The sequence below is a fragment of the Anastrepha obliqua genome, chromosome 5 (assembly GCF_027943255.1).
Source record: "Anastrepha obliqua isolate idAnaObli1 chromosome 5, idAnaObli1_1.0, whole genome shotgun sequence".
NCBI classification, from domain to species: domain Eukaryota; kingdom Metazoa; phylum Arthropoda; class Insecta; order Diptera; family Tephritidae; genus Anastrepha; species Anastrepha obliqua.
Genome location: NC_072896.1, coordinates 44,384,442 through 44,410,990, shown reverse-complemented (window position 1 = coordinate 44,410,990; position 26,549 = coordinate 44,384,442). Strand labels below are relative to the sequence as shown.

The window sequence follows — 26,549 nt, the reverse complement described above, 5'->3', positions numbered from 1 at the left end:
CCTCTGGTTAGCTTCCGAACACCCGTTCGGGAGTGAGCTAAAGTGAGAAGGCGAAGCATCCCAGCATAGCTGGTTGTGCGCTGGGTTTGGGACCCGCCACTTAAAAAACCCCCCCAATGAAAACAGCAACAAAGCCTCGGATGAGAACTTCCAACACTGATGACGACCCCTGCAAACGAAATAAGGAATACGATTTGAGGGCATGCACCTGGAATGTCCGGTCCCTTAATGGGGAAGGTGCCTCTGCCCGGCTGGTTGATGTCCTCGTGAGAGTAAAGGCTGACATCACTGCCATCCAAGAGATGCGATGGACGGGGCAAGGTAAGAAAAACATAGGACCTTGCGACGTCTACTACAGCTGCCATGTAAAGGAGCGCAAATTCGGTGTCGGATTTGTTGTGGGAGAGAGACTTCGTCGCCAAGTACTGTCGTTCACTCCGGTGGACGAGCGTCTCGCAACAATCCGCATCAAAGCGCGATTTTTTAATATCTCGCTAATTTGCGCCCACGCCCCGACGGAAGAGAAGGACGATGCGACCAAGGATTCTTTCTATGAGCGCTTGGAACGTTCCTATGAGCGCTGCCCCCGCCACGACATAAAAATCGTGCTTGGCGACTTCAACGCCAGGGTGGGCAAGGAGGGAATTTTTGGTCCCACAGTCGGAAAATTCAGCCTACACAACGAAACATCCGGTAACGGACAGAGGCTGATCGACTTCGCCGGGGCCCGAAACATGGTAGTCTGCAGCACCAGATTCCAGCATAAAAAGATACACCAAGCTACCTGGCTGTCTCCTGATCGAAAAACGCGAAACCAGATCGATCATGTTGTGATAGATGGAAGACACGCTTCTAGTGTATTAGATGTACGTACGATCCGAGGACCCAACATCGACTCGGATCATTACCTTGTTGCAGCCAAACTGCGCACACGCCTCTGTGCAGCAAAAAACGTACATCTACCTACGCAAAGAATGTTCGACATCGAAAAGCTGCAATCACAACAGACAGCCAGAAGATTCGCCACTCGACTCTCACTCCTGCTCTCGGAGAGCACTGCCCAACACACCGGCATGCGCGAGCAATGGAGCAACATTTCTCGTTCCCTACGTACCGCCGCCGAAGAAGAAATCGGATTCCGGCGAGCCCGAAAAAACAATTGGTACGACGAGGAATGTCATGCTGCCGCCGAAAGAAAAGATGCCGCCTATAGAGCCACGCTGCGATCGGGCGCAACGCGAGCCATGTGGGATCGCTACAGAGAGCTGAAAAAGGAAGAGAGACGTATTATCCGACAGAAGAAACGAGAGGCCGAAATACGTGAGTGCGAGGAGCTTGAGATGCTGGCCAATAGGAACAACGCCCGAAAATTTTACCAGAAAGTTCGGCGGCTTGCAGAAGGTTTTAAGACCGGGGCGTTGTCCTGTAAGAACAAAGACGGCGATTTGGTGACTGACGTACAGAGCAATCTTAAATTATGGAGGGAACACTTCTCGAACCTGTTGAACGGTGACAGCTGCGCATGTCATAGAGAATGTGAAGATCCCGATACCCCAATCGTTGAGACGGAATTGTCGTTCCGTTACCCGACCATGACGAGGTGAGAATAGCAATATCACGGCTAAAGAACAACAAAGCCGCGGGCGCCGACGGACTGCCGGCTGAGCTATTCAAACATGGCGGCGAGGAGCTGGTAAGGTGCATGCATCAGCTCCTATGCAGAATATGGTCGGATGAAAGCATGCCTGCCGATTGGAATTTAAGTGTGCTCTGCCCAATCCACAAGAAGGGCGATCCTGCAATTTGTGCCAATTACCGCGGGATTAGTCTTCTAAATATCGCCTATAAGGTTCTAGCGAGCGTATTGTGTGAAAGGCTGAAGCCCACCGTCAACCAACTGATTGGACCTTATCAGTGTGGCTTCAGACCTGGAAAGTCTACCATCGACCAAATATTCACGATACGCCAAATCTTGGAAAAGACCCATGAAAGGAGAATCGACACACACCATCTTTTCGTCGACTTCAAAGCTGCATTCGACAGTACGAAAAGGAGTTACCTGTATGCCGCCATGTCTGAATTTGGTATCCCCGCAAAACTAATACGGCTATGTAAGATGACGTTGCTCAACACCAGCAGCGCCGTCAGAATTGGGAAGGACCTCTCCGAGCCGTTTGATACCAAACGAGGTTTCAGACAGGGTGACTCGCTGTCGTGTGACTTCTTTAACCTGATGTTGGAGAGCATCGTACGAGCCGCAGAACTTAATCGCTCAGGCACAATTTTTTATAAGAGCGTACAATTGCTGGCGTATGCCGATGATATTGACATCATCGGCCTTAACAACCGCGCTGTTAGTTCTGCCTTCTCTAAACTGGATAAAGAGGCAAAGCGAATGGGTTTGGTGGTGAACGAGGACAAAACGAAGTACCTCCTGTCTTCAAACAAACAGTCGGCGCACTCGCGTATCGGCACCCACGTCACTGTTGACAGTTATAATTTTGAGGTTGTAAAAGACTTCGTGTATTTAGGAACCAGCATTAACACCGATAACAATGTCAGCCTTGAAATCCAACGTAGAATCTCTCTTGCCAACAAGTGCTACTTTGGACTAAGTAGGCAATTGAGCAGTAAAGTCCTCTCTCGACGAACAAAACTAACACTCTACAAGACTCTCATCATGCCCGTCCTAACGTATGGCGCAGAAGCTTGGACGATGACAACATCCGATGAAGCGACGCTTGGAGTGTTCGAGAGAAAGATTCTGCGTAAGATTTTTGGACCTTTGCACGTTGGCAACGGCGAATATCGCAGACGATGGAACGATGAGCTGTATGAGCTTTACGACGACATAGACATAGCGCAGCGAATAAAGATCCAGCGGCTTCGTTGGCTGGGTCATGTCGTCCGAAAGGATACAAACGCTCCGGCTTTGAAAGTATTCGATGCGGTACCAGCTGGTGGTAGCAGAGGAAGAGGAAGGCCTCCTCTGCGTTGGAAAGATCAGGTGGAGAAGGACTTGGCTTCACTTGGTGTGTCCAATTGGCGCCGGTTAGCACGAGAAAGAAACGACTGGCGCGCTTTGTTAATCTCGGCCAAAATCGCGTAAGCGGTTATCGCGCCAATTAAGAAGAAGAAGATCACCTTTTCAAAAAACATACAATAGTTTTGAGAAAAACGCATTTAAAGTTTTGCTATCGAACGCTGCGGGGCGCCCGAGCGCCCTTTGTTAATTGTTGAATAACTCGAGAAGTATTTGTCGGATTCTCTTAAAATTTTCACGCAATATTCTTAAGATATTATACTTTAGAAAAAATGAAAATTTTGACCACCCCTAACCCATTAGCTTAGTAAGTATCCGAGTAAACTTAATAACTCTATGTATGCAATATAGTTTCTTTTATTGTTAATTTTATTACTTTGCTTAATTTTTCGCTTTTTGGTTTGTGCACAAAATTAACTTTTATGTTCTTTTTAATGCCTCGTTTTTGCTGGGACCACCGATGCCTAAAAGCGCACATAAGAAAGTGTCCCGTTGCCCTTTTGGCTGCCGATTACAAGCCTACCTGGCGTGAGTAGGGTGGTGAGTACCACGCATCAAGCCAAGTACATGTCTCATGCCCTCAACAAAAGCTATTATTGAATATATTTTCATAAAGTGTAATTTTGCCTGACCACCAAAATATTTACTTTGGGGATAACACTTGCATTTGAACTAATTAAGTGAAAAATATTAAATGTAACTAATAACTAATATGCATTTCTTTCACAGAAGGGTCGTGCGCAGCATTGTACAATTGAGGAGCGGTCTTCGAAAACAAAAAGAAATCGTACAAATCTATCGTTGCCACCTGGACCGCCCAAATATTTTGTTGTAAATGCCCTTAAGCCCAAGAAATCTACAGAACGATGTGGTGGCAAAGAAAATGACTTTCAGTACTGATAATTTAGTTGTGACTCTTGCCAAGAGGATTCCCTTTAACTCATCAAAGGCCATTAGAGCTGAAATCACACAACGTAGTATCAGCGAGAACTGTACGGCGTCTATTGTACAACATGAGCCTACTAGGTAGAATAGCACGTAAAGTTCCTCTGTTGAAACAAGCAAATTTAAGAAAGAGGAAAAGTTTTGCTCAAGACCACAAGGCATGGTATGGTCCAGAGGGTATGAAGAAATGGTGTAACATAATTTGGAGCAAAAATAAATGTATTTCGAAATGATGCTGAGGGAAATGTCAGTCATCCTGAGAGTTCACACCGCGGTTCAGAAAAAAAAACAAAAACATAATCAAGCACGTTGGCGGCAAGATAATGACTTGGGGATGCTTATTTTGGTGTGGAGTAAGACCTCATAACCAATAAAGTGGATAAACTTATTCACAAGTATATTCTTCAAGAAGATGAGGAGAATATGGCACTTTGGTGACTTTTTATCCAAAACACCCTTCAATGCTTATTAGGCCGGGTCGATTTGTGGGGAGGCAAAAAAATCGCCCATTGCTCTGTGAAAATCATATTCTAGGGATCAAAATAAGAAACTTTGCCGAAGGAACCATACCTCTAAAACGAATTCTGATGTCCCCAAATGGTGATATTTTGAAATGATTGTATGGGGAACCCCCCAGGGGGGTGCCACTGGCATGGGTGCATCGGCCGTCCACAGTTAGTGGGGACCGGTCATATATTTGGACTCGATTGGAGCACTCTAAATGGGTCAAAGTGGGATTTTTCGTTCGACCCAATTTGGGGGACATCAGAATTCGATTTAGAGGTATGGTTCCTTCGGCAAAGTTTCTTATTTTGATCCCATTGAAAACCATCGATTAGATTTAAAGAACCAAATCGAGAAGGAAACATTGAAAAGTAAGAAGGATTTATAGCAAAAAATTAAGCAACTATGGTATTCCATCCCCACAAAGAGATCTGCCATGGGACTTTCAATTCTATGTCAAATCGGTCAAATTTAAACAGCTTTTTTAATAAAATCAGTAAGTTTTTTGATGTCGCATCTATTCCTATTTCGTACTTTTTTTAATGACAACATCACATTTCCTTTCTGCTGTTCCTATTGCCCCTGCTTTAAGTCTTAAAAGATCCTTGAATTATTATTTATATTTGTTCTGTTATTATTAATTCCAAAAACTTACATTTTCCATACGAACGTGGGGAGTACTTATTTTAATGGCCATATGTGTGTGTATGTACATGTGTACAATTTACTGCCTATAACACCAGCTTACAAATTTTTAGCGAGATTTGCACTAAGTGTCACTATAATTATTATCTAGGGACTTTGTGCCCATCCTGCATCTGCAAAAATTTGTAATGGTCAGAGCATTTGCGGACCTGCATTGTGGCCTGCCAAACCTTACCGAACAGAAATGCCAACACAGTTTGCCATTTTCAACTATCAAACCATAATTATCGATGTCGATATCGATAGTTCTCATGCAGTTAAAAAAACACCGGATACAACTAAACGGTTGCACAGTGGTTCAGGCGAAGGTAAAAACTTATGAATATGCATATTATCAAACCTTTGAGTAAATAGCAGTCTTTCATTAATTATCAGTGGAACTTTATTCTCGAAAGTTAACGAAATACACTTTAATTTTAAATCGTCTCGTAAGTGACTCATTCCTTCGCACTTGTTTGTTTGTAAAGAACTTGGAATTTATTCAACATACTGTGTAATGAAAATTCACAATACGTACTTCTACTTAAAACAATAACTACTAATATATATATGTACATATAAGAAGTTTTAACATTTATTTCGTAAAATAATGTGTTTTTTAACTTCATTTATTAAATCCTATATCTTATACCCAACATTCAGCATTACATTTAATTTACATCAGAACTCCCAACAGAGTCCAATACTTAAAGTCTACATTTTGATTCTTTGTGGCAGATCAGTAGGCATAAAGCTGCATGGGACGTTGGTTTGGACGTTGCTTATGCTGATGTTGCCAATTTCTTCATGTGCCGAAAACACTCCAAGATCACGATAAATTATATAGATGCAGGCAAACCAAGTCGCCTTGGCATACATGCGCGGCATTTTTGACTGGAACCTCTGTATGATGTGAAGATTTAATTTTGAAGCTGAGCCCCAGATTTTACGTGACCATGATGAGTGTAATCTGCATATCTGGCTGCCATACGTTGCCATACCTTGTCAAATGCTTGTGCAATGTCTAGGAAGATGGCAATACAGTATTCTCTATTTTCCAATACTACTCTACAGAGTTGACTTGCTCGATGGTGGAATGATATTTCCTAAATCCAAACTGAGGTGTAGGGATATGATTGCCTTGTGCAATTATAAGGCTAAGCCGATTTAGTAAACGTTTTTCGAAGGCTTTCAATAAAATGATGTTGGAGCTTAAAATATAATAGCTACATATATCATTCCTATCCCTGCAGCGGGTAATTAAGCGGTTACATACGTCCAGCAGCGCCAAAAATGCGTTAAACGAAAAGCTTTTTTAGAAGGGATAACAATAAAAATAAATATAAAAAATATAAAAATATAAAAAATTTACTTAAATTTTTCTTTACAAAAATTAGTATATAAAAATGACACAATGAAAAAAAGTTGCCCCACGGTCTACATACATCACTTCTCTTTCAAATGTTTATGGATCTGTATAAAGTAAAAAAATTCTTGTAAAATAAAGTAGAAGTTATAGTTTGTCGAGCCGGATTTTTGAATTTCGAAAAATTTTGCAATTTACGGCATTTTAAAAAAAGTATGCGTTTAAGTCATAAATTTCACACTTTAATTATGTTTATAAAATTTTTTATGAAAATATAAAAAATCTGGCTCTAAAGACTATAGGGAGAATACTTTCGAATATTTACGAGTAAAAAAAAATCCGCATCAAAAAATATTAAAAACTGTATGAGTTATCATGAAGATTGTGCGAGAAAAAGTAGCTCCCAGAAAAACGAGTTTAAACTTTCAAGTGCGAAGTGCGGAGGACAGTTACCTGTGCGCATCAAACTCTCGTCGGGCAGTTACATTTTCTACCATAACTTTGTATCTATGGGGGAATCGACAATCGACTTCCACAGAAATACGCCTAAAACTGTGAAGAATAACAATCGTAAGTTTAGCTTTATCCGATCTTAAACTCTGCACTTTTTTGGGCTGTAAGTATTTAAACGTTTCAATACAAATTTCTCAATTATTGCAGTGACCGATCACTTCATTCCAAGTTTTTTTATGGCTTAGGGCTTTGACACATAGCCATTTACCATAGGAAAAAGCATTATTTTGATTCTTAATTAAATCCGCAGCGACTGTTATATAGCAAAGACTTTTAATTTCATAAATTTATGCAATTTTTTCAAATTGAAGCATGCAAATTAATTCTTCAAATTAAAAACATTTTCAACCCCCTGCCATTTGCCATTCGCCATTCGCCAATTAATAATTAAAACCGTACGAACGTACGTACGTACATAGATTTTTTACAATCACTAACTTCCTAAGTGATCAGATAAAGCGATTATATGCATAATGTTTGTGCTTATGTGCGCTTTTGTATCATCAACGTTGGCTATTTTTAGTGCTAATCTCAAGGGTTCATTTACATGCCGTGAATGCAATAAAATTTGAAATGCTCGTAAAAGCTATTGTAATGCAAGCAAATGTCAAACAGGCAGACAGACAGCCATTCACTCGCACACTTTGCACACTCATATGGCTGTCAAAAGGCGTTAATTCCGAGATTTGCTTTATATTTATACATTACAATTTCTGTCAACTGTGGCGAAGCTGCTGCCGCTGTTGGCATTGTTGCTGCTGCCATTGCTGTCAGTGTCAACGACGTTGATGTGTGACAGTTGTAAACAACGAGTAAAGCAATAAATTTCTTAATCAACTCACATATTTTTTATGCACGAGCATTTTTATTTACTCTTACATACATATTCGAACATACATACATAAAAATATATTCATTTTTCTTTCCCCTTTTATATGCATAGCTGCTACTGCTTGCCACTGACATGATTGTAGCCGCATTTACGATAAAATTTTCGCTTTTTCAACGTGTGTTCGCGCGAAAAAATTAATCCGTTCTAAAAGACCCGCCTCCTATATCCTACATCGGCCAGTGCACATGCCTAGAGGCAAGCAGCGAACATCAGGTACATACGAGTTCACATGGCGTTCGCGATGGCGATGTGTATGTACGATTTAGGTATGTACATACATATGTATGTGTGTGTAGGTGTAATAAATTCCACGCGGAAAATATAAATTTATTTTACAGTTAATTTACAATGCGATAAGCCACATGAGTAGTTATGCCTCATGAGCCGCATTCAACAGACTGATTGTCTCGAACCGTCGTCTTTATGGAACGGAAAATTAAGTATACGCCTTGGTCTGGGTACTTATCGCTGGTCCAACGTCCGACCACATATTGCTCGGGTGCTCAAATGCCCACTTTGTTGCCTACTTACATGTGTGCATACATACAAACAAACATACATACACACAAACAACACATGCATATCTATACACACTCGTACGTAAGTACATATTTGACTTGGCGGGTCGTAAGTCCGCATTAGCGCATGTGTTTTAATTTTATGATCGCCTTTTTTTTCTGTTATTACTTATTTTTGTATATTTTCAACTCATGTGTCAACAATACAAACTGATTTATTTCATTGTGATAACCTCAAACAACAATAATAATAATTGCAGTCATAATTTATAGCTTTTTTACAGTACGTATATTTTTTAGTAGCACTCTCTTTCCCATATTTCAATTTTAAAAGACTTTGTTTACAGTCGCAGTAGCAGTGCAATTGCCTCTCGGATGCTGATTAATGTAATTTACAAATGAGTATATTTACCTACACATCCTACGAGTGACACATCATACAAATATACAAGCATTCAAATTTATTTCATAATCTGTCTCTACGTATGTCTGTGTGTTCATATAAACTGAGTATTCTTATCATTTTAGTTTGCTATTTAAGTTTAGAGATATGGCACCATCAGTGGGAATATGTCACACTTGCCTTTGCCATAGTAAAGTTTGGCATTTTTACTCGTATTCAGAATAGTTTTTCAAACGTGCACTATTCGTGTTATTTACAGGTAAATAGGCATTCATCTTAGCCGTATGTAATTTGATAATCGGCCAAGAAAGTCTCATGTCGGGTGCTTCGAAAATTGGGTCATGCCCACAAGCAAAAGTGTATTGATCTTCATAACTTCACTATTGAAAAAGAATATATACACTTTAAAAAACATAAATTCATTTTGCTCACGTAAAATTTCTGCGCAAATGTCTTAAAACTGTTTTATGGTCAATCTTTAGCTTCTAAGCGATGCTACTACTACTAATATGCCGGTCAACTTCGATTATTTCTGTGACTTCATTGACATTTTGGACATTTCGTTTAATATCGAAAATGCCTGCATGGAATTGACGAAACCAAATTGCACGTAATTAGCTGTTAAGGTATCGGCAACATGTGCAGCTCTGCTAGTAGGCACGGCCTGGACCGGGTGCTAGTGAATTGGATTCGTTCAATGTTGGCCCAAAGAATCGTCACGATGCAAACAGAGGAAGATCTGCTGGTGTCATCCGGGGCTAATAGAGGCTGCCCCCAAGGCGGTGTGCTGTCTCCATTGCTCTAGTGCATTCTGATCGATTCTCTACTCACCACCTTAAACGATGCGGGAGTCTACGCACAAGCATATGCGGACCACGTTGTCTGTTTGGTAACAGGCCCTTCGCTTATGTGCATCTCTAGGAAAGTGCAGAAAACTCTGGATATGATTGATATCATGGCAGTCCATAAGTTCGTGCGTTTTTTAAAGGTGGTTTTAAAATTAATAAAAAAGATGTTTAAAGTATTTATTAATCAATAATATATTTTCTTTCATTATTTAAAATGTCTTCCCAACGTTTAGGCAAATTTTTAATTCCCTGCTCAAAAAATTGTTTGTCCTTGGAGCCAAAATACGCTTCGATATCCCTTTTTACAGCTTCTTTTGAGGAGTAGTTCTTGTTACTCATATGGGATTGAAGTCCACGGAAAAGGTGATAATCACAAGGTGTAATATCCGTAGAGTATGGTGGATGCGGCATTAGCTCCCATCCGAGCTGTTGTTGTTGTTAACAGCATAGGTAGCCCTGTCAGTGTAGGCATATCATCGTTCGTCTTCGTCTAGCTCATCTAGGGGTAGGCCCAGGAAACATGCTGTTTCGACAGGTTGGGTCCAGAGGGAGAGGGGGGTTAGATGAGTCGGTTTAAGGGGGCGTGTGAAGAGGTGGTTAGTGTCGCGCAGGGTACCTTCACATGCCGGACATGTGTTTGGTGTGTCGGGGTCGATTCTGGATATGTAGGAGTTTAACCTGCTACAGTATCCAGAACGTAGTTGTCCCAGTGTTACACGAGTCTCACGGGGAAGCTGGAGCTCTTCGTCTGCAATAGGTGGTGGTTGGACTCCGATAACGGCATTCACAGGACGGGAGTTCAAGAAAGTGGTAACGGTCTCCCGGTGAATGTCGTTTATTGACTGTCTAAATACTGTCCGGTCCAGTAGGTTACTGTCAGTTTTGACCTGGATTTCGTCAGCGTAGTCTAGGAGGTGTCTCCTGACGTGCCTGGGAGGCGGCTCGGGCTCAAGCAGGTGCCTGCAGGGATGAGACCTGCGGTAACATCCAAGCAGGAACTGCTTGCTGAGCAATTTGTTGTGCTCCACCACTGGGAGCATTTGTGCCTCGTTATGAAGGTGTTGGATGGGTGACATCAGGAGGCACCCGGTCGCTGTCCGAATGGCGGTATTTTGACAAGTCTGTAGCTTTTTCCACTGCGAATCACTAGTTCCAGGCGACCAGACAGGCGCAGCATAGTTAAGAACCGGCCGGCCAATTGCTTTAAATGTCGAAAGCAACAGTTCTTTGTCTTTGTCCCAAGTGCTGCCGGCCAGCGATTTGAGGACCTTGTTGCGATTTTGGACTTTTGTGGCAATTGCGGTTGTATGCGCAGAGAAGGAGAGCAAGCTGTCAAAGGTTACACCCAAAATTTTGGGGTTATTTACCGTCGGAATTGGTGTATCATCGACTTTTACCTTAAGGGACAGCTTGACCTCCTTTGTCCAGGTGGTAAAGAGGGTCACCGTGGACTTGGTGGGGGAAAGTTGGAGATTTCTCGCAGTGAAAAAGCGAGAAAGGTCGGTGAGGTAGTTGTTCACTTTGGAACACAGGCCATCGAGGTCATTGCCCGACGCCATTATCATGCAGTCGTCAGCGTATGAGATCAGGGAAACTCCCGCTGGTAGTTGGGGGAGATTCGAGATGTAGAAATTGAACAGCAAGGGAGAAAGGACACCACCCTGCGGTACGCCTTGCTTAATCTCTCTCTGCTTTGAAGTTTGATCTCGAAATATCACTGACGAGTGCCGACCGCGCAGATAGTTCGCGGACCACCTCTTTCACTATTTTCACAAAGAAGAACTCCGAACTACGAAGAGCACTGGCCGGAATATTGAAGAAATTCCCTCCAGAAGCACCGGCCAGTCAACAGTACCACGAATCAAATCAAAAATGAAAGATACAGATAGGATTACTTTCCTGTTTTGCAATGATTTTAAGTTAGTCAATAAGCATTGGCGTTTCATAGATGGGCATGGGATCCGAAAAGCGTAAATTAGGCAACGCGAAATGTAAAAATACTTTCTGGATTCGTTCAATTCCAGCAGCATGGCACGTATAATACGGAGCCCAAATGACAAATATTTAATATTAAAAAAATACGGTGACTTAATTATGTGAGCACAATTGTATTATACAAGGTGGCGCAAAATTAATTAGCTAATTTAGATTCTGAACAACTTTTTTACTAAATAAAACAAAACATTATTTTGAGTAATGGAAATACATATTTATTTTTACCTTTACGCCCTCCATTGCTTGTCTGTTTGGAAAGTGCAGCTGACTAGTTCACAAGTGTGAAATATGATTGGCGTACGATGCCATTTCCAACAATTAGAAATCTTCCGATAGGATGATTAATTTTGTGCCACCTTGTATATACAGTTGCGGTCAGAATATTAGTAATGGTTATGGCTCATTATATTTAATTGGCCACATTTTTTTATCACAACAATTTTTCGCCATACACTGTAAAATCCGTTAGATTACGAAGTCGGCTTCAAGTTATGCAATCACTTGTTAAACTTAACCTGTTAGTTTCGTTAATTTTGCATGAAATAACTTTTTAGTCAATCAAAATCTTAGTAGTGCGTAAGTGGCGTACCAAGTGGCAAAAAGCGTGGAAAAAAAGCTAGCAATGTCGGCAAGAGAAGTTAAGTCTATCGTCAGATACTCAAAGCAGTTTCCATTTGCAGCTGCTACTGAGATAAAATATGCCTTAAAAGTATCTTCGAGTGTTGAGCCTATTCGTCGGCGTTTGTGTGAGCACAACCTGGGAGCCCACAGTCCAAGAAAAGTACCATTGCTGACAAAAACACTTGTATTAAAGAAACTTCGATTCACCAAAGAATACATAAATTGGCCAAATGGCGCAACATTTTATGGTCAGACGAGTCGAAGATTGTCTTGTATGGTGGAAAGGGATCGCGCCAATATGTAAGACGACCACCTAACACCGAATAGCAGCCAAAGTATAGATACAACAAAAACAATAAAGCATGGTGGTTCTAGCATTTTGGTCTGGGCATTCTGTTCTTGGCTAGGCGTGGGACCCATTCATTGGGTTAAGGAAATGATGACTGGCGCTTCATATGTTGATATACTCAAGGAGATCATGCTGCCATATGCCAGAGACGAAATGCCGCTTGTTTGGACGTTCCAGCAAGACAACGAGAGTCAGATCAACGTAATGGCCGCTACAGTCACCAGACATAAACCCCATTGAAAATTTGTGGGTTGCTGTCAAGGAGGCAGTAGCCCAATGCAAGCCAACATCTAATACGCAACTATGGGAAGCTGTAAAGAGCGAATGGGAGTCGATTTCGATTGAAAGATGCCAAAAACTTGTTGACTCAATGCAACGCCGTTGTCCTGCAATTCTAAAGAATAAGGGTCATGCAACAAAATACTAATTTAAATACTAAACAAAGCCCCATATAAAAATAAAACTAAAATCACCATCATATAAAAGTTTTGTCAAAATTTTGCTTACAATTTTTTACACTACTAAGTTTTTGACCGCTCAAAATTCGCTGCAGTTTTTCCAAATATAATTTTACCTTACTGAAATAAGATAAACGTTGGCATTTTTTTTTTTTGGGATTTGTTTTGTTTAACATTTGGGCTATAAGAGGGAAAAAATAAAATTGTTTCTAAAAGCGATTACACGCTCTTTTATAACCCATTCCATTTTACGTATGTGCACTACTAAGATTTTGACCGCAGCTGTACTACTGTGGGCAAAAAGTAAGGTGAATTTATTTGTCAAACTTCGCGGAATTAAAATTGCGCTCTAGTTATTTTTTGCATGAGTTGGCAGCACTTTTAATAACATCTGGGCCAACTTTCATGTGAATGTCATTATCAGTAATATATTTACGCTTGTGTTTACCAAACGACCAAGAGTGCATTTTTCGATTTTTACAATGTCTGATTTGATTCCATCAAATCTTGTTTGCGGAATGAAATTTCGGCTGCGGAAACGTTTAGCATGCAGAAGGCATTTGGTGATTCGACCATGTCGCAGAAAAATGTTTATAAGTGGTACAAAGGCTTCAAAGAGGGTCGAGAACGTGTTGATGACTTGGAGCGCTCCGGACGACCATCGAAGTCAACAGATGACCAACACGTCAATAAAGGGAAGGAATTAGTGCTCAAAAATCGTCGGTTGACTGTTAAAGACCTTACTGATATGATCGGAATATCAGAAGGATCTGTGAAAACCATTTTGAAAGACCATTTGGGCCTACGAAAACTCAAATCTCGTTTGGTACCGAAAACTCTCAATTTCTTGGAAAAAAGTCGTCGCGTTGATGTGTGTGAAATAATGCTTTCAGACTATCAGGACAAGCTCAAATGCATCATTACGGGAGATGAGACTTTGATTTATGCTTACGACCCTGAAACAACCGAACAATCAAGCGAATATCGTGCTAAAGGCGAGGCCAGACCGAAAAGAGCACGTCAAAGTCGTTCAAAAATAAAGGTCATGACGACAGTTTTTTTTCGATTTTCGTGGTGTGGTGCACTATGAGTTCCTTCCACCTGGCCAAACTGTTAATAAGGAATATTATTTGTGCGTTATGCGTCGTATTTGCCTGATTTGGCTCCGTGTGACTTCTGGCTATTCCCAAAACTCAAGAGACCACTCCGGGGAACGCGTTTCGAGTCGATTGAGGAGATAAAAGCTGAATCGAAGAAGCTGCTGATGGCTATACCGAAAATGGACTATTTGGCATGTTTCGGGGATTGGAAAAATCGTTGGAATAAGTGTATTTCATCGAGAGGGGATTATTTTGAAGGGGATGAAGTCGATTTACAAGAATAAATAAAGATTTTTCATTTTACAACCAAATTCACCTTACTTTTTGCCCACAGTAGTATGTATGGGTTTAGAAGACATTATTTTATAAGTTTTAGCCCACTTTTAAAAGATTTTAATCAAAAAATGTTTTCTTTCTTTAACTTAATTGTTTATGAATAAAAATGTGCGAAGTGAAAATTATAAAATTCATTTATTACAAACTAACTAATGCGCACGGAACGTAGGTTCTCATCATTTACTGTATTATTTATGTATCAAAGTGGTTGTATAATTTTGTATTTGCAATAAATACTTTGTGAAAAATAAAAAAAAATCTCTACAAACAGAACAAAATATGAAGACCGCCCGAGCAGGGACTTGAACCCTGGACCCTTGGATTAAAAGTCCAATGCTCTACCGACTGAGCTACCCGGGCACATACTATAACGATGAGTGGTCAAGAATAACAGCACTTAGTCGCAGAAATATATTTTATTCAAATTGAAATAATAGTTTTTGAAGTGTGAATAGTAAATAAATAGAAAGAAAAAGCAGATTCCATATGAATGAATGTCTTGTAAAAATTTTTGATTTAATATTAAATTTTCCTACGTACAAATGAAGATGTGTGCATATATGAGTAAATACATATACATACATATTATATATATACACATTTTTATATATTGTACATTCACACATACATACGAAAGTAACTCATCCTTTAAGTAGCTCAAAAGTCGTAAATGGCAGCTGCACTCAGTTTAGACCTCAATTTGCATTAAAATAAAATTTGTAATAAATAAAATTAAATATTGAAAAATATGCACCTTGAATCAATCGCAAAAATTCGCCACCAAAACAGCGTTAAACCAACAAATATTTTTTTATTACCCGCTTGAATTAGCGTTGTCCGCGTAGGTACTCGCAGCGCTCTCATTGCCCTGGCGCGAATTAAAAGCTGTAGGCAACACAACGAGACGCAAAATTTCGAGCAAGTGCCGCGAGCACATTAACAGTCTGCCCAGTTGTCGCCTCTTAAACAATTTGTTTGGAAATTCCACCAATAAATGTACACAATGAAAGCATCTAAATTTAGATAAGCCAACGTCACGTTCTACAGCCCGCTAGTTGAGCGGAATCACGTGTGCTGGCGATGTGCGAGGCCTGCCCATAAGGAATGAAGGCCGCAGAAAGCCACACAAAAATTAGCGCGCCTATTTTCCAAGTCATTTGAGCAAACACAACGGAGGTGTGTACACACCTGCATATGTGTTTGGATACACAAGCGTTCATACATTGTAAATATATACCCACATAAACAAGCATGTAAATATAATGTTTGTGAAGATCCATTACCAGCACTTAATTTTTCGTTTGATGGCTGGCATCCTGAAGCGTGCGACACGCGCTTGAAAAATTTGCACACAACCGTTTTAGAGGCTTTCTCCGAACGTTGAGAAGACAAATAAATAAATGTCGAGTAGCAAATGTTGGCGGCAGCAGTAATACCAAGTAAATTGAAATATTGCCTCAGAGGCGCACTCTTTTCGCCCAACTATGCCCAATTTCGAACCTGCGCTATTATCTTCGCTTGTAATTTTTGTTGCTTTCATCGCAAATGCCGCACTGCTCGCTTGCCTGCCGCCTCTTTAATTACAGTATTTAATATCAAATGACAAATTCTTAAGCCGACGGCTGCTTTATTTGTTTGCGCTGTTAACGCTTTATGACTGCTGAATTTATTTACTTTAATTAATTTAGGGTAATTAGCGTTGATGGATGAGTCGCATTAACTGCTACTGCTGTTGCTGTGACGTTACTTTGCTGCCCAACGGCCTGGTATGGGCATTAAAATTTATAAGAGCACATAAAAACCTGAAACTTAAAGTTATGATTCTTCATAAAGTTTTATAAAGCACCAAATGAGTGCGTACATACATTTGTACGTTCGTATCTTCTGCTCAAAAAGTACACGAAATGTTTCATGTAAATAAACCGCGCTAGTGCTACGCAAAAGGTGGTGCAAAATCAATAATTCAATTTTATTTTGGAATCGCTTTTTTCTAAAAAAATGATTTTAAGTGACGGAAATTTTTACTTCGACCTTTAAAAATTTTTAACCGCGAGCACATGGTGCTCATGCTATTTATAATAAACAAAGGGTCCTTGAAAAGACGGGCCCAGATGTTGTTTTAACATAAAACATGTAAATATTTCGATTTTTTTAGCTTTCCCTATTTTTATTGTAACGGGTGATTTTTTAGCTATTATCTTTTTAAACAGTTGGTTTAAACAGCCGACGCATGTTTCGTGTTTTGTTTCACTGTGAAACATCTTCAGTTTGGTCTATAATTTAACCATGAATCGTCTTACAAACGAACAACGCTTGCAAATCATTGAATTTTATTATAAAAATGCGTGTTCTGTTAAGAAAGTTTAAGATCCACTTTTTTATCGAAAAATTGTGTTCAGCGACGAAGCTCATTTTTGGATCAATGGGTATGTAAATAAGCAGAATTGTCGATTTTGGAGTGAAGATCAGCCAGAAGAATTGCAAGAGCTACCAATGTATCCAGAAAAGGTCACTGTTGGTGTGGTTTATAGGCTGGAGGTATCATTGGACCGTACTTCTTCAAATATGCTGCGAATCGTAACGTAACTGTGAATGGTGAGCGCTACCGTGAAATGATATTCAACTTTTTTTTGCCCAAAATGCAAGAGCTTGACTTGCATGACATGTCGTTTCAGCTTCAGCAAGACGGTGCCACATGCCAAACAGCACGCGTAACAACAGACTTGTTGAGAGGCGAGTTCGGTAAACATTTTATTTCACGTTCGGGACCTGTCAATTGGGCACCCAGATCGTGCGATATAACGCCTTTAGATTATTTTTTGTGGGGCTATGTTAAAGCTCATGTCTATTCAGCCAAGCCTGCTTCAATTAATGCATTGGAAGACAACATTAATGCATTTATATGTGAGATACCGGCCGAAATAGTGGACTAAGCGGATGGACCGTTTGAAGCGCAGTCGCGGTCAACATTTTCATGAAATAATCTTCAAACATTAAATTATATGGACTGTACTATCGATTTAAATAAAAATTTCATGCATTTTTCTGAATTTTACGTGTGTTTTTTGAAAAACTTTCCTATAGCTCTTAAAAATGACCTTATAACTGGCTGTTAATTTCTAGTTTTAAATTTACATTCCTTTGAATTTACTATAATTTATTTAATTAAATTTGTGTATCTTCCATTCTGTAGATGTATTATAAAAGACTGAAATTCTTAAATATACACCCTTAATCTTAGATAAATAAATAAATACTAAATCTTAAACGCAACTATTTTTACAAAAACAGCCACCAGGATACCTTTGCGCAATCTTCGAGCTCCCATTACATATTTTCAGCTCCAAAGTTTCAAGTCACCACTACTTAGAAATCGTTCTGAGCCGATTGGATGATAACGGGGGTTTCGCAGAACAAGTTAACAATGACTCCAAACTCTGTCTATGAAAACTATTTTGAAGAACCATTTTCGTTTTATTGACGAATTCCGGGTACTTTTTTAACTCAAGGTGTATTATTTGCGCTTTTTCCTTCCAAGCACGTTTTTTTATAACCACTGGGGTGTAAGAAACAAAAGCAATTATTCAGTTAAATGAGGTCGATATTTAGGAAATTTTGTATATCAATTTTATGTAATAAAATACCTCAATTAGTCTCTGATGTAGTCGTTGATATGCCTTTGGAAAAGACAATCGATTTAAAACGAAACAGCTAGGCCACATTACTGAATTGTGTGAAATTTCATATGCTTCAATATTTTTAAAAGGATTATTACATTTTGCCAACCTCACACTTACATAAAATTTATAACTCAAATATTTTCTCTGCATTCATATACATTAAATCAGGTTTTAAACGCAAGGTCAGTTAAAATTATTTTGATTAAATAAGAAAGATTTAAAAACTAATGAATTACTTTAAAAATTGCATTATATCTACCCCCGATCCAAGTTTCTATTTAAAACTAAAATAGTATGAGCTCAAGTACATTTTTCTCTGATAACATATTTTATTTGAAAGAGCCCAACATTCATAGTCTTTACTCGTGGGTCTGGACTGCTTTGCGGTATGCCTATATTTCATTACCGGCTTAACTGGCTCTACTTAAAAACGGATGATATTGACCTTAATGGCTTGAATCGTTTCTAGAATGTCCGTTTAAGATTCAACTTTCAAAACAGCAAACAGCAAATAGTGTTGGTTCAGTCATACCACTGAGGGAGGTAATTGACATAGCCGCCCGACAAAAATATAATAGTATCGAATATAGCTTTAAAATGTTGGATTAGTAAATGAGATGATGTCACATGATTGTCTGACAAGGTCTTACCAATCCCATAATTCTTTCTGCTTATACCCACTAGCAGTCAGTATTTGCAAATAAGTTTGCAATACCACCTTGATCAAAAAGTTCCCGGAACAACCGCCAGGTGATGTACTGAGTCAATTGATTTGGGTTCTAGGTACATTTGTATGTTAGTTTGCCACATCTGTGGTTAACGTTAATCTGTGAAAATATTAATAAAATGAAAGAAAAGTTTATCAATAATCGCAAATAAATCAATAACAACGAAAGAGCTGGAGAGAGAGCTTGAAAATTGCCTACTTATCTGTTCAGGGCATTGTAGTTAATGATTTTGGTTTGCGCCATGCTGCTGCAAAGTTTATCCCAAAGGATCTGAATTTCATAAAACATAGGTACCGCGTTGATATCGCTGAAGATATGGTCTCCGAGGCTAAATCCGACCCAACATTCATCAAACGTATCATTACTGGAGACGAGACGTAAGTACGACACGCAATCCAGACATCAAGCGAGTGAGTGGAGAGCTCCGAAAGAACCAAAACCAAAAAATCACTTCATTTTCAGTCATGAAAGAAAGCGATGCACGCGGTTGGTCGCGAAGGCCAGACAGTTAATAAAGACTACCATTTAGCCGTTATGAGACGTTTACGTGAATACGCACTATCGCACATTGCCATAATTATCCATAATTTTTTTACCTAGAACGAAACGAATACCATCCAGCAGCCATCGAATTCCTGTTCATCCTGATATGGCTCGCTGTGATTTTTTTCTGTTTGATCGAATCAAAAAACCACTATATGGAAAGAATTTTAACAGACGAAAGAAAGTAACGGAAAAATCAAAGACAACCCTGATGGCTAATAGAGATCCAGAAATGTTTCGACAGCTGGAGCTGGAGCTAGCATAAGTGCATTGCAGTTGATGGAGAGTACTTTGAAGGTGATAATATCACTTTGGAGGATTAAAATTGTATTTTAAAATTTCTGAATATATTTTCGCTTCTGATATTTATTTCGGTGCGCAAAAAATTTTACTGATCCACCTACAAAACACCTGCAAACAGGCTTTCACTACACTGTATGACATTCTGTTACTCTTATTATCAGCAGCTTTTGCGTACTTATAGATCACAGAAATTTATTCTAATGTAATCACGAAGTTGTATGGGAGCGTAGGCTTCATACTCCACTCATTATGGCCAGTTTCTCAAGTCTGGGTGAGAGTGGCGGTGGGAGAAATAATAGAAAAAAGTATGCTAAGAAGCCTCTAATTTGCGGTCTAAACGGTTGGTGTGTGACTACGATAAGGTATTGATCCGGTTCGCATTCCTCTGAGAACATCAAAGAAGTTGTTTTTTCCACAGAGATCGGCAGGCAATAGTACACCTCCGAATGTATTTCTGCCATTAAAAAATCTCCTCATGAAAACAATCTGTTGTCCGGAGGCTGTATATATCTGTAGGCTCCTCCATTTGTGGAAAGAGATCAAGACGCACAGCACAAATAGGACGAGGAGGAGCTGGGCTAAATGTAAAATAAAGAGTGCAAGCATAGAATACTGAGAAGTTTCCGGAACATCTACTTCTCAACTGCTAATCTTGGCCTTTGCAAATCAGCGATGATTTCCTTTTCTCTTCTGTTTAGTATTGGGGCGTTTGCGTCACTTTTCAAAACCACGACTATGCCGATATCTGCGCAGAACTCATACAACACATAATTTGTAGGATACCTTGTAAAAGCTGTTTCATCAAACGTTCAAGTACCGAGGTTAATATTTCATGCATGATTAAAGGCTTATGAAGTATTTCAAGTACGAAGTATCAATTTATGTTAGCAGCTGATAGCGTTCTTAGTGTTGAATTTTTGCAGTGAACTGGTTTGTAGTGAATTTGTCACTTTATTGTTTCATAGGTCATTATTTTATGAATACCTCAAAAATTTCTTGCCAATGTCTTCCCGCTGATCTCATTGTTTTGTTGTTTGGCCATGTTTTTTAAAACCGCACTTTTCCAAAATCCATAGCATTACATAGGGATTTCAATAAAAAATTCGTCCATGACTTGACTGCACTTATATTTCGAAATCTTTTTTTATGGTATATTAAGTGGTACTTTTGTGGCATTTTCTGGCTTACTGGTGTGCAATTCTTCTAAACATGAATAAATATGCCGACTAATAACCTAAAATAGCTGAGTTTTAAAATAAGAAAAAAAAACTACTAATGAAAAATGACCAAATGCCAGCGCATTGACATTTGCGGCTTAAAAAGCGTTAAGGCACTAAAAGTCGGCGGCTCCTCTGAAGTGAGCCATCTCAACAACACCACCAAAGTCCACAAAGCCAGCAAAACAATAAAAGAATGGCATAATGTAACACAACGAATGATACTTAAATGCTTATGTCGCAGTTGTAAAGAAGTGGTCGGAAGAAACTACTAAAGAGAGGGGCCAAACTAGCGCCCTAGCACTACGAATATGGGCTTAGTGTAGCTAAAAAACCACAGTAAGAGGCGATTCAGTTAGCGTCCGCGCCTGCGTTTGCATCAGTTGTGTCGGCGGTGGCGAAGCCAAAACTAAAGTGATTGTGCAGAAGAAATATGGAAGTTAAAATGTCATGACAGCATGAACTGTTCAGCACCGACAGTGCGGCAGTCGACAGGGGACAGGCTTTAAATGTGAGTGACAGCTTCTCAAAAGAGTTAATGCTGTTATTAAGCTGCTCGCGCTGCTGCCTTAACTGCCTTTTAGCGGCGATATTTGCCGCCATGCGTTGCATTGCTTGGATGGTTGGTTGGACGCTTTGGTAAGTGAGCGCGTAATAATTTTTGTACGCTTTAATGTTATGATGTTTTAAGCGATTATTGCAAGCACTGAGCGATTTTATGGGGTAGAAAAAATGTGTATGTGTAAGTAAGTGCAAATGTAAGGCGAGATTGGTAATTTATTTCTGGAGTATGGTACTCATTCGGAGTCTTCATAACATTTAGGACTAGAGGACATTTAACACTGCAGTTCTTAAAACAAAATACCACAACCTTTTATGAAGAGGATATTTTGGATTAAAAGCTATAAATAAAAAAAAATCATGTGCGGCAACGTACACGTGGTAAAAGTGAAACTTCTGTGTGTGAATGAGTGTGAATAAGAGAGAGAGAGAGAGAGAGAGGGAGAGAGAAAGAGCAAGAGAGGAAGAGAAGGAGACAGCGATAATTTAAAAAGAAATACAACAGTATAAAATTTGTGTAAGCGAAATTCGATTTTATTAACTATATATGCATTATACTATCATCTGTTGGTGGTTCAATTGGTAATACTGATATAATTGGTTTGTGATAGCTGAAATATGAAATATATGTACGTGATTCAATATTTTCTAGATAACGTGTGAAAATTGCATCTAGTGTAGTTCCGGATTTTGTTGTTGATTCTTTAGGGTTATTGTTTATCTGCAAACCGAATGTTTCACGAAGAAATTGAGGCCACGGCAAAGAATCATTGGATCCGAAATTCACGTTGAAATCTCCCTCGAGAATCAATGGAATTTTGTCTTCGCTTCTTCCAAGTGCATTTGCACCTGCGTGGCTGTAAACCAGTAGTGAGCGGTGAATGAGATATAGATGGCGGCTATAACAATAGTTTTTCCATTCAGCGTTTGACATTCTGCAATGCAAACATCGCCAACTGGTGTGACTGTTGATGAATATGACTGAGACTGCCTTGCAGTCATTTCCATGTTTGGTGTGACGATATTTACGCTATCATCTTGATTGTGGTAGATTGCCACACCGCCAGCTCTAACATTTTGTCGCTTATATTTGATGACGCAATTGAAATTTGGTATACTAATATCCTCGTTATCGTTTAACCAAGTTTCGGACAAAAGTACTATACTCGATTTGCGGATGGCAGAGTCTGTTAAGACTGCGGAATGTGCTCGTAGGCTCTGACAATTAAGAGTATATACAGATAGCCCTCTTCTCTGAGTCATGAAATCGATTATTTGTTTATACACAGTTTCCAGTCTATTTAACGATAGTCTCCGGAATTCATCTTGTAAATGAGGCATACTGACTGATGCTCATCTACCATGGTAGAATGTAAAATCATTTCCGTTCGTTATAATCCACAAGCCTTCAATACAAGTGACTCGTGATAAAGCAACGTAAACTAATGATTGCGAATGTTTTTTATCACATTCGTAAACAACTTCAGAATACGTGCTTCCCTGAGACTTGTGAATGGTCGTCGCACAAGCACAAACTCATGGTAAATGTGATCGTTTAGCGTTAATCGTTTTGTTGTTGTTAAGCGGGATTGTTGATGTGCGTCGTCCGATTGGTACCTCTGTTTTACTGATATTATGCGCTGCAACATGACCAGGAACTTTTTTTCTGATTTTTTCTCTGTCGCGTAACATTATGATGTATAGCTCTCCTTCTCTTTCTCTCTATGTTATACATCTGTATACTCTGTCTTACAACGAAGCCTATGTCTTAGGTATAGAAAATGAATAGCTCTCTTTCTTCTTCTCTCTACGTTGTATCTTTTTTCTCTCTGGCGTAACGAAATCTCTAAACGTTACATTTTTTCCAATTCACTCTCCATTCTCGCTCAAATATCAGACCGCCGTTAAAGAAGTTTCACTTCAATAATTTAATTAAAAACTGATCAAAAGAAAATCATTAATGAGATTCGAGAAAGGGAATCTGGAAATCTAGCCTTAGAGCACTAGCAAAGTGGACGCTGAAAGCCGACGGTACTTCGAGCAATAATCTTTAAAAACAAGAGGCTTAGAATAACATACCAAATCGCACAGAAATCGCAGAGTGGAAGTTGATTGGCGCTGAGCGTAAAGCTGATTAATGCGACAAATTCAGTTTGGAACTTTTTTCGTACTCAAGACGCGCTGAAACGGAAAACTCAGATACTTTTCATAACGAGGGGAAATTAAGGGGAATAATGGAATATTGACGTTCTGGTAAATGAAATTTTTTCTCGCGCTACTTTTTGGGATAAACAAAAATATTGTCTCAATCAACTTTTAGTTGAAAACGCTTTGAAATAAGTTAAAAATGAAATTATTGGATGCCAAACTACTTTTTCATTAAAAAAATATCCAGTACTGAGCTATTTGTAATAAATTTTTCATCTGCTTCATCTTTTTTCTTAAGATCACACTTGCATAGGTACAAATAAAATTAGAAAATTAAAGCAGGTGCGAGATTCAGCGCTGATTTTTGAATCCGATGATTGCGCTCAATTCGGCTTTCAGCGTCCATTTTACCAGAGGAATTATATGTGAGGGATTGCATGTTAGTGACAACGAGTATAGTGGGCGATGAAACAATGAACTGCATGAGTTGGCGACATGGAAATAGCGCAGCGAATAAAGATACAACGGATTCCTTGGCTGTGCCATGCCGTCCGAATGGATACAAACACCCCGGCTCTGAAAGTGTTCTATGCGGTATCAGCTGGTAGTAGTAGAGGAAGAAGAAGGTCTCATATAAAATACGAAATTGTTTTTACGCACGAGAAAATCTTTGTGGCGCACACAATCGTCGCTCGATTCATAAGGTAAGGGATTAAGGAAATATCTAGCGGACTTCAATCGCACTTTTTTAGTGGCCAGTTCACGCTACCTGCGTAAGAGGTTATTCCTCATCAGGGACTATATATTAACCCTTATGGCAATAACCGGGTACCCTTTTCCATCTTTGAGATAGTGCAATTCAAACACTGTTTGATAAACATTTTTGTCCGCCCGGCTTCTCGTTATTTGGTCAATTCTACATCGATCTACGCTTTCAACTTTTTTTTTTAATGAAAATAGCATTTGATTCCTGGGGGTCAAACTATTTAACGCGCTTGTTCAATAACCAGGGTACCCGGGTATACACTTGATTCCAGTGTATTGTTCGTGCTGTAATTGTAATAAAATCAATATTGAAAGTGTAAAATTGGAGAAAGGGTATCTAGAATTACATACAAATCATTATTATTGATAAAAAAATGTATGAAAAATATATATTGAACATTAAAACATTCAAGACATTTACAAATAGATTTTGAATGCTTGTCACAAACAGGCTTATTACATTCTGAGCATGATTTTCGTGTTTTCCTCCTCTTTCTAAATTCACCTTTATAACATATGTAGCACGACCCTACAACAATTTTTCGTCTGGAATTATCGAGTGCTTGTGGTTGATGTTGAGTGGTCGATGCAACAGTCGGATGTGCCAGAGTTTCTCCAATGACACTTTCAATTGCATTTCGTGTAGCGAAATGTCTTGTTATCTGAGCGATCGATCTTCAATAATAGGTCGGCACAATTCTTCGCTGAGTTGGCGTAAAAATAATCGCCTCTGATTAGTTTTTTTTTTTAGTATCATTTTATTATTTTCGTAATACTATGCTGCGAGAGCCGCTATGTCCAGGAAGTTATAAAAAAAAGCTAATGACCATATTGATGACCTTTGCTGAGTGGTGTACTTCCGAACCATCTGATGCATTGTATCAACACCAAATTTTGTTTTATTATAATAGGAAATTATCTCTGGCTCCTTTCTCCGATCTGTTGAAATGGTCATATCTGAATGCATTGTTGATAGAAGTACAACCGATTTATTTTTCTTAGGCACGTATGAACAGATGGTAACTTTATCTTGGAATCCAAATAGCGAAGAATACTGTTCTCTATGTCTATCGACTCTCATCTCTTCAGGAATGTACTTTTTCTTTGCCTTCAGTGTGCCGACTGAAGTCAAGTTCCATGACAATAAATGCTTGGCAACAGGTAACGTCATAAAAAATTGTCCATTGTGATGTTCCTATTGGACCCTCTGTAAGCGACGGCTAAGTCCTTCACTATTAGTTCGCCTTGATTCGTCTCACGACCTTCTGCTGATTTCCTCGTATAAATCTGTCCATGAAGTGGATATGAAGTATCGGAGTCGCAAATCCACCGAACCTTAATTCCATATTTGGCGGGTTTCGATGGAAGGTTTTGCGTAAATCTTGTCCTTCCTCGGTATGGATATAATTGCTCAGATGGTCTGTAGAGTTGTGATAAATTTGTGTTTAGCATCGACCAAATATCACGTATTGGTGCAATTTTGTCATGACTTATCCGGGCTTCTCTAGTGTTAGCGTCATCAAAACGAATGAATCGTAAAATATTCCAAAAACGATTGGTTTCCATTGTTGCTCTATATAGTGGATAAGCACTTACTTTCCACATGTCCGTGGTATGGTCTACGTTTGAATTATTTGCACCACTCGTGAGGAGAATTCCGAAGAATGCGTACATCTCTGTAGGCGTCAAATCTTTCCACACGTACTGTTTTTTCAGGATTTGCGTCATTATACTTCTGGTATTCCATGTTTGCTTTCCTGTTAGTGTGTCGTATAATGATATCAACCATTTCATTCGTGGCAATCAATTCAAAAGTGGCCAAGATTGACTATGTCTCCATGCTTCGATGAGGACAAAGGGGTTAAACAACAGATTTGACAAACGTCACTAAAACCGCATGACCACCACAGCTGGTGCTTGTCAGAAAATCCTACAATTTTTTTCAGTGCACAACACAACTACTTGTATACGCTAAATAAATGCCATCCAAACATCTTTTTTCGTTTAGCTTCATAATTTTATGTCTACG

The 26,549-nt window shown here is 39.3% G+C and overlaps 1 non-coding gene across 1 annotated transcript; it reads right to left on the bottom strand.

The window, feature by feature from the left end:
• Positions 1–14,862: 14,862 nt before the first annotated feature.
• On the bottom strand, positions 14,863–14,935 carry Trnak-uuu (transfer RNA lysine (anticodon UUU)). Its single transcript has one exon. It is a non-coding gene; the product is annotated as a tRNA-Lys (tRNA).
• Positions 14,936–26,549: the final 11,614 nt, after the last annotated feature.